Source organism: Brassica oleracea, chromosome C3 (genome assembly GCF_000695525.1).
Source record: "Brassica oleracea var. oleracea cultivar TO1000 chromosome C3, BOL, whole genome shotgun sequence".
NCBI classification, from domain to species: Eukaryota; Viridiplantae; Streptophyta; class Magnoliopsida; order Brassicales; family Brassicaceae; genus Brassica; species Brassica oleracea.
The window spans coordinates 21,119,462-21,129,027 of NC_027750.1; the positions used below are offsets into that span (position 1 = coordinate 21,119,462).

The 9,566-nt window shown below is 28.4% G+C and overlaps 1 pseudogene; it reads right to left on the reverse strand.

The window, feature by feature from the left end:
• Positions 1-4,706: 4,706 nt before the first annotated feature.
• On the reverse strand, positions 4,707-7,239 carry LOC106332142 (annotated as a pseudogene).
• Positions 7,240-9,566: the final 2,327 nt, after the last annotated feature.

Sequence of the window (9,566 nt, forward strand, 5' to 3'; positions counted from 1 at the left end):
AAAAATATTTTACTTATATAGTATGCTTTCTCAAAAATAATTCTCAAAAAAAAGTTTGGGTATTTTGAAATATTAACATGTGACTTAATATTTGAGTTATATATCATAATGTTTTATAAAATGTAATTATTGATATTTATTTAAATGTTTAATAATATCATTTTCAAAACAATTTTAATAAAAATAACAGCTTTTAGGAGAAGACATTAAAATATATATTTTACTATAAGTATTATTGGATCTGATAATTAGAAATCAAATTCTTATGGAGCTAACTTTAATTTCTATGAAGGTTAATTATATACAAACACTTGATGAATTAAATTATTGTATCTAATTGCCATTAAAAAAATCGTTTTAATTTTTGTTCCTTTTTAATATCATTTCCAAATAAAAAATATAATAAAAATAATTCATTTATTGAAAGAAACCAGTGTAAATTTATACATAATATGAAATAATAAAAAGGAAATTCACAAAAATTAATTTTGATACTAAAAATTATATACTTCTTTTAAAAGTAATATTAAATAACATAATATATATTTATATATTTTGTTTAAACAGATTTTATTGATATACTGAAGTACACATAGATATAAAGATTCACATACAACACAACAAACTACATTTTTATTTTTATTTTGTTTTGATAATCCATGTAATCCGGACGCCCCAGAGAGAACCCGACTAGTGCCTAAGTACACCTCCGCAGAAGACATTCTGGAGGGCCGTCTTTTTCACCCCATTTTAATCGACGGTGGCCAGTGGGATTCGAACCCGCGTTCGTATTGGAAAGCCTACATTTTATTAAATAAACAGAAGTATTCGATATATTATATATTTAATATATTTAAACTACATAAAAAATATGACACCAACATTTTCTTAAATGAGTAAATTATATATAAACCTATTAAACTATTTTTAAAAATCAAATACAACAACCAAACTGAATGCAAATAATAAAATTAATCTAAACTTTAATTTGTTAAGAGCAAAAAAAATGTTAGGATTGAATTTAATTATCAAAATATATGAAATCCAATATACCCAAATAACAACCAAACCAATATATTACAGTGGCGGATCCATACATTTTTAAACATGTATCAAGAATTTAAATGGAGTTTATATGAGAAATTCCCTAGGATAGCCCTTTTTAAGTTTTTGTTACAAAAATAGCCATCAATGAAGAAAATGACCAAAATAAGTTTTATTAAAAGGTAAAAATGTATTTTTACCCTATGGTTAACTGATGTAGACTTAAAGTTTAGAGTTAAGGGGTGGAGTTTTGGGGATATGGTTTCAAATTTTTAAAAAATAAAAAATAAATATTAAAAATTTCAAAATAAAAAATAGACTATTTTGGTCATTTTCTTTCTTGAAAGCTATTTTATAATTAGTTAATAATTTATTTTCAATTATATTGTAATTTTTTATCAAACATACATACAAATTACAATATAATTGAATAAATATCAATTACAATACATACAAATTACAATATAATTGACAAACATACATACAAATTACAATATAATTGAAACATAGGGAGTATTATTTATAATAAAACATACATACAAATTACAGTATCATTGTAAATAAATCATTAACTAATTATTATAATATATTCATTTTATTAATATTTATATTCATGCATGAGCACGGAATAATCATCAAATACTTATATAAAATAACATTTTTTTTTTCTATTTTGGTTTGGTTCGCTTCGATTGGTTTTGTTTACTGGATTGAACAGTCAAAATTAATTTCAGAGTTATGACTTCTATATATATAGTAAATTACACCTGCGAGTAGAAAATAAAACATATACATAATCAGACACAATTTTTTAATCAATAATCAGACACAATTAAACCATTCTATTTAGCAAACATTGTAAAAAGAAAATTTTAATCTAGGCAAAAATTGTAAATTCTATTAAGCAAAAACCATAAAATTCTATTTCTAGTTGGTAAATCTGTATTGATGTTTTTATAATAAAACTTGATTGAAAAAAATCTTTGTCCGAATAGCAACAGCGACGGGGAAGGGATTTAAACCTGCTTTTTTTTCTTTTTGACTCGAAAATTACTAGGTTTCGTCGAAAGTATCCTAGAATGCAGTTTACAAAAAAAAATGAAGTATCCTCGAATGCAAAACATGGCAAAAAGAAGAAGCCCATGCTTTATAAATAACAACCGGTAGAGATCCTTTGTAGTCTTGTAGTGCAACGACGGAACACATATATAATACTATTTTTTTATTATACTATGTTTTCCTGACTTGTGACTGCTGAATGGTTATCGGTATAGTGTATATATACTACTGATGTTGTCGATACTGATTTTTAACTTGTTTTTATCCTCGAAATCTTTTTGAAGTGCTTTGGCCTTTAATCGTTTCATGTGCCATTCCTCAGCAGTATTATAAAGAAAAAGCAAAGCAATACACCGACTTCTTTTTGTTTGTAAGAATATTATTATATATTTTAGCAAAAAAAAAAGAAAAAGAATATTATTATATATTTAGTAAAGTATATATAACATGAAAAAGATTAGGGAAAAGAAGATGACACAGTGATGGGGGAGCTACCAGCCCACATTATCATCACCTTTAAAGAAATAAATAAGCAAAGCATGCACATGATTATCGTTGTGTGACAAAAAATAGATTATTACGTTTTCCGACTATATATAGTATCTTATTCCGGTGGTTTTACTATAGGTTCATTAATGCTTCTAACCCGGAAGTCTGGGGTTCGAAGCCTAGAAAACGCAAATATGCATATTATCTAGAAAAAAAGATTACAAGAGGTCTTCAGCATGGTGCATGGCGTATCATCGAACATGGATCTTATAGGACGGTTCAGAGTGACGCAGTCAGACGTGCATTCTCATCTGGTGGTAGAATTGTCGGCTGTGGAATCGTCTATGTAATATTTCTCAGCGTTGTAATAGCATAATTAATCAGACGTTAAAAAAAAAAAAGAAATCTCCACTTTATTACTCTTTAAAAATCAATTCTAACTTCATAAATCAGATAAATAAAATAAATCTAAAAAATATCTGTAAAAGCGTAAAAACCAAAAATCTGAAAAGAAAGAACTAAAAACGTCCAAAAACACTCTGATCTGATACATTCACTCTTGTTCGTTGATCTCATCTGAAAATTGGAAAAAAAGGAGAAACAAGCAACATGGAAATCACTCACTGAAATATGAAATGCTAAACCTGAAGGTCATAGACTCGAACGAATCATTCTGAATATAAATAATTTAACCCTAACATGAATCAAACACGGCATCTCAAGCACCCAAAGAACAAATCATTGTCCTAATCACATACTTGCACACACCACTCATCCCCACACTGGAGTGCACCTATAGTCGGGAGAGTACCCGCTCACCTATAGTCGAGAGAGTGCCCGATCACTTAAAGTCGGAAGAACTCCCGGCCACATCACATACTCATCTCAACATCCACCTATGTTTAACATATTAAAATGAAACAAACGGTGTTGAACCCTCTGAGCTCCTATTTTCAGTTTAACAAAAAACCTAACAACCTAGCACAAAGACTCAAGACATACTACGTCCTAAGCCATGTACGAGAAATTAGGAGAATAGTTCTCACTTTTTCCACTAGCTGGAATTGACAAACAAAAAGATGCAGCCAACATCAATACGAGAAATAACGGTTCAAAGTCTCTGGAAATAAAATTTCCAAAAATGAAAATTTTCCTAAATATAAATTTCATAAAATGGCAGCTTTCCTAAAATAACAATTTATTTTTAAATGACAGCTTTCCTAAATTAGAAATAGGGAGGTGACAGACTTACTGGAAAACTCGCATGGAAGCTCGACCAGCAATTTTGACCGAAAATCTCACTAGTGATTGGTGATCGGATAATTCAACAACAATGTGTCATGCACAAAGCAATGCTTTGTTTTCGATGGAGAAAAAAATAGGGGTAAGCTCTTGATATAAGAGAAAGGAGAAGTAAGTTCCAATTGTGGGGACAAAGTTAAAAGAATTATGGTTAGAATTTTTAATTACTAAAGACGAAGGGCGCCAATAAAATCTCAAGTCACGGTCGATACATATTTAGTTAAACATTGATATCCTGAATTTAGTTATTTCATTTTGATAGAAGTGGTATCGGATAGTCCATGAGAAAAAGTAAACATGGTTGGTGAAGGATAAGAACACGAGAATGATCCAAACTCCGTGCATCGAATTTTTAACATATTTAATTGGTTTTACACAGTGTCTAATAAAATATTTATTTGTTACGAAAACGATTTCTAATCTAAACAAAAAATACTATACCTCTCATCTGATCTCCTATAATTTCTCATCTCCCACTATACTATACCAGTATACCGCTCATCGCATCGATCCTTTAGGTTTAGTGATTTGGACGTTTTCGTATCTTCTCTAAAATATTTTAAAATATCTTATTTCTGATTTGAACATATTGCCCTTGAACCAAATGAGCTACAAAATTGACTTAACCAAATGATCTTAGAAGACTGATCGATTCCAACAAAACTGACTTATTTGGTGATAGACTGATATAGTGTTATCATTAAACCACTTAAATGAATTGAGCTATTTCTATCTAATATGGATTTACTAGTCTAATTTTTTTTAGAAATATTTGGTTTATGTAAAAAGATTTAGAAAATGAATCCATTTAATGAATCAAGTCCATTTTCGATACTATTTATTTTTATAAACAAATTACAATATCCAAATTAAGCCATTTGAATGTAAAATGATAATATATTCCAATAACAATCAACTGATCACTTTTCTTTTCTTCATAGGTGATTCGTAGGACATGTTGGTCTTTCTGGATGAAAAAGAAGGTTTACGGTAGTAGATCAAGGAGTCATGGGGATAACCAAATGATGTCCTATTTTGTTAACATTTGTATGGTCTTCCTCATCTTTTTCTTCTTTCACCGTACTTGTAGGCAACTTCACGATCTTACACTCAACTATCTGTTTACTCTTACTCCATAAGAATATGTATAAACCGATAACAACCACCACAGACCCAATAACGCTGCAATGATAGCAAAATAATTTTGAATTAGTAACATGTAGACGATACAATTTCCAATCAGTTGATTCTCAATGGAGTAGTCATTGTTTCATATATGTCATTAAACTGACTCTACTTTTTTCAATGTGAGAGTTGTAATAATATTGAATTCGCAAAGTCTTATTTTACCTCCCCAAATAAATCATACGATGAAGTATCAAGAAATCGAACACGGTTGCGGACATAAGTGTGACAGGACTGAATGCTGATGTAAAGACAGGTCCACGTTGTTTGATACACCATGATATTCCCACCGTACACATTCCTTGTGCAACCACACCCTATAAACATAAATACACACAATAGATAAATGTTTGATTATGGTGAATTTATATAATATATATGTGATGTATCTACCGCTATAATGACGGTGATGATGGTGAGTTTGTCTCTGAGGATCCAATCTTCTACATGTCTAGTCTTGATCAAGCTAAGAAGAGCACACTGAAGTGTACCAAAGACCGATAAAATAACAGTACTCGAGTATGGACACGGGTAGCTCGAGTTGATATTGGCTTGTATAAGCATCCAGGAACTGAAAAGTATAACTCCAATGAATAAAAGAAAACAGCCTTTGATCCAGTTCTCATGTCCATTGTGGATGTTTAAAATCGTTGCATGTTCATGAGAGTTTGATAATGGAACGCCTTGGTAAATCGTAAGAGTTAAAGCTCCTGCTAAGCTTATCATAGCTCCAAGAACGACGCCGTATCCTGCTTTTGTTTTCATATTTAGCTTGTCGAGTCTTGAAAAAAATCAATATTAACATGTGTTAGATTATACACTTGAAATGATAACATGCATGTAGGGAAACTTTTAGGTTATAATTATGCCTAATAGTAAGTGTACCGAAATATTAAAGCCATAATGAAAGTGATGGCAGGCAATGTTCCCCAGAAAGCTGATCCCAAGGTGGCAGAAGTGTAGCGCGGAGGCCAAGCAAATAGAAATATTGCATCAAACTCGCCCTGCCAAAAAACAAAGAAAAACATTGCAGTAAATGATTAAAAATTAAAATGAATCTACACAATAAAAAGAGACATAATAACTGTAAGAAATTACTCCTTCCGTTTTCTAATATAAGTCGTTTTAGAATTGTGCACACAAGAAAACATTAATTTTTTATATTTTCTAAACAAAAACATCATTAATTATTTACCTAACTACAAATCAACCAATAATAAAATAAAAGGTATATTATCATTGGTCATATAACTTTAAGTGTTAATAAATTTTACATAGAAAACCGAAAACGTCATATAATTTGGAACATAAAAATTTCTTTAAAACGATTTATAATAAAAAACGGAGGAAGTAGAAGATAAAAGATTAAAACTTAAACTCACCCATGAAAAAAAAAAAAAAACTCACCCAAAAAGGGCACTGACGAAAAGCTGAAACGAGACGCTTGCGGCTAGCTTCGGCCTTGTTTTCCTGACCAAATCATAAAATCGAACATTTATTTTGTCCGGGACACAAAATTCTGAATCTATCTATTCATATAACATCATTTTTCTTTGGGCATGATTCATACAACATCATTAAAACGTCAATTAAACGGTTATAGCATCAAACGTTATTTTGTCGTTTTAAAATACAAATATTCACAACATAGTAAACAAAATTTAAATTGAAAATAATCATTGGCTTGAACTTACTCTTTGTTTAATTTAGAACAGTATGAAATATAAAATCGAATAATTGAATAAAAATATTAAGAATGTAAATAATTTTACATTTTAATTTTTGTTTATTAAGCAGCCAAAAATTATAAAAAATTGAAGACCTAAAAAATAAATAGTCATCTAATTTAAAATTTAGACTCACCGTTCCCAAAAATAAGCGATCGGAAGAAGGAAAAAGGTAGAAATACCCAAACGATAGGTAGCAATAACCATATGATCAATGCCTCCATCAAGAACTTTCTTAATTAAAGCGTTAACCATCCCATTAATTGTGTTAATCACAGTAATCATGATCAGCGGTGCCCATTTTCTATCGATATAACCCATGATCAGTAAGTTAATTAACTATCTGTTAATAACTTAATAATCAAACGTCTCTTCTCTCACGTAGTCTCTATTCTCTTTCTGTCTCGCTCTCTTGCTTCTTTTTATCTATCTCTTCTTTAATAACCTGTTTAAGTAGTAGTGACCAGGTGGATATATTTATATAGATCATGCATGCTGAGTTGGAGGCAAATTTTATCTTCTTCTCTTTTTTTTTTTTGTAACTGAGTGAGCCAAATTTTATCTTTTTCTTTTGGAAAATGAGTCGCTGGCTATGAATTTATTTTATCACTACAACAAGAAGACAATTTCGGTGTGTATATATAATACAATACTTTTTTCAATTTCCTTAGTGGAAGAGAGTAGTTCTTTCTCTTAAGACCTTAGGACTATAAAATTTTGGGAGTGATTAGTTGGGTTTTATCTCACTACTTTAGCTTTATTTATTTTTAAAGTATTTAATTTTACCAATCATATTGTAGCTTTATTTTTGAAAATTAAAGCCTACAACATATTTCTATTAACTTTTACCAATCATGCTTTATCTTTACTATTACAGCTACACAAAAAAATTAAAGCAATTTTTTTTCTTATGTATTTTAGACAAAAACCTACATCTTTGTTTTATAGGCTGTAGAAACTGTACAATGAAAAAACTATCTATAATATCAAATAAATTAGAAAATCATAATAAAAACATCTATAAATATTTTAGTTTAATTCTGGGTGTTTTTAAAATTATCTTTTTTAAAAAAAAACGTAAATATTATTACATATCACATTTTAAATAACAGTACATTTTTATAATTTATAAAATCATTAATATAAATTATTTTAGTTGAAAAAAATAATTATTTTATATATACATCATATATTTTATTTTGAAATATTTATAGTTTACAGCTACAACAAATTTAAGTACCGCAAAAGTCTCTGCAAGAAAATCTACAGTAACAACTTTACAGCTACAACCAACTTACCTACGGCTAAATTTTTACAGCTAAATTCTTACCACCACAGTCGAACCAATCATAACCAAAAGCTTATAAATCCTAAAGCAGTTGTTTTCGAACTTTAGCTTGATGAAAAATAAGCAGCTCTTTTCAGATTGTTATCTATCAAACTTATTGTAAACAAATCCCTTATATAATTTTTGAGAAACATTGTAACCTGTTTTTTTTTTTACTATATCTATGTGTCATTAATAGAATGATTCCTAGATTCTTATAGAAATAAGTTTAAACTACTAGAATAGGTACAATACATGCCCATTTTTAGTCCAAAATCTAAACATATATTATACTTCACATTAAACTAAATATAAAATTAATTAATATTCTACAAAAAATATTTCTCCTTCTTTCCTTGAATAAAATTTGCGGAACTACCTCATGTGATTTAAAATATATATGAGAATTAATGATATTGAATAATAAAGATTAAAAACAATTTGTGTATCCTTTATCATTTTTACTTAATTTTATATTATAAACCTTCACATTTAACATATAAATAAATTTTAGATTTCTTTGTATACGTTATATATAAATTTTCTTTAAACGACTATAAATTACTAAATTTTTTAAAAGTTTCATAGTAAAATTTTCTTGATGAAAGGTTTAAATTTTTTATTATAAAAACAGAAACGATCATATAAGCATATGAGTAGAAATTCTTATTTAATTGATATATATATATATATATATATATATATATATTCATATTTTTTAATATCATTTGATTTAAATTATTTACCATATAAAAATCTATAAATATTTAAATTAAATATGTATTATACTCGGTTCATACAAAATTAAAATTTATACAATTTTCGATTGATAAAATTACTTATTTTACATATTAAAAAGAAAAAATTATGTACTTAAAAAATATGTACTTAAAATTATATCTCATTCCACGAAAGACATCGAATAATACTTAGTTTGTAACTATACTTAGAAAATGGAACTTAGATAACTACAAATTAATTTACAGGGTGCCTTCACTTCTAAGTTTGTCTATAAAATCAAAACTCTGCTTTTATCTGATGAAATTGATTAAGCTTGTACTTTTTTTTCTGAATCATTACACTGGAATATATCTATTAACAACTTGAGCATTATAGTATAAACAGTTGTTAATCCGTGGAAGCGTTTAGTATAGACAAAAAACCTTAATCGTACGCACTTCCCCCTTTATAATATTGAACTATTGATGTTTTGAAGTTATACATACATTTAAGAAAGTATTCCCTCCGTTCTAACACTACAAGAAAACACAAATTTAACGAGAAAAATTAACGAGGAATATTTTTCCTTATTAATTTACGTCGATTTTACGAGGAAATTACGCGGAAAAATAAAATCAGCGTTATTTCCTCGTAAAGTAACGACGAAACAGTTTCGTCGTAAAGTCGATGTAAAGTGACGTGGCTTTTACGAG